Source organism: Triticum dicoccoides, chromosome 4B (genome assembly GCF_002162155.2).
Source record: "Triticum dicoccoides isolate Atlit2015 ecotype Zavitan chromosome 4B, WEW_v2.0, whole genome shotgun sequence".
In the NCBI taxonomy this organism is placed as follows: Eukaryota; Viridiplantae; Streptophyta; class Magnoliopsida; order Poales; family Poaceae; genus Triticum; species Triticum dicoccoides.
The window spans coordinates 650,987,119-650,987,709 of NC_041387.1; positions in this window are offsets into that span (position 1 = coordinate 650,987,119).

Consider the following 591-nt stretch of genomic DNA (forward strand, 5'->3'; position numbering starts at 1 on the left):
TGATACACATCATTGATAATGTCCAAGGACTATCTTTATTCATAAACACATAGGAAATATCATCATACATGATTGCCTCTAGGGCATATCTTCAACATGCTGGTGTGGCCGCACGGCGACTTCCCTTTGCAGTTAGGTCATTTTGCCCTCTCTCCATCATATTAGTACAGCCTCCGGTGCTGGTGCGACATTCGTGAGCTTTTTTAGATGTTGTGATCTTAAATTCGTGGAACTCTTAACGAGGATGACTTTGACAGTTTCTCCATAGTGTGCTGGTCCGGTATGACCTTGGCATTGATGACTCCTTGAAGATGGAACGGCAACGACAGCGCACCATGACCATTTGGGAGGACGGTATCCATTGCCCCCAGGGACGTTCATATGTTCTTTTTTTCATTTTTAGGTGATGTCGGTACTCCTGGTTTCAACAACATATTTGAGACCTTTTTCAAAAGGCACTCGTTTCGACACATCTCACTCAAGCTATATACATTGCGTGGAGCTAAAGCACACCTGCTACATATTTTTGTACTCCTCGATTCTCTCTCACAAAAATAGATCCCACAAAAATAGCACATTCATTCCCAAAAG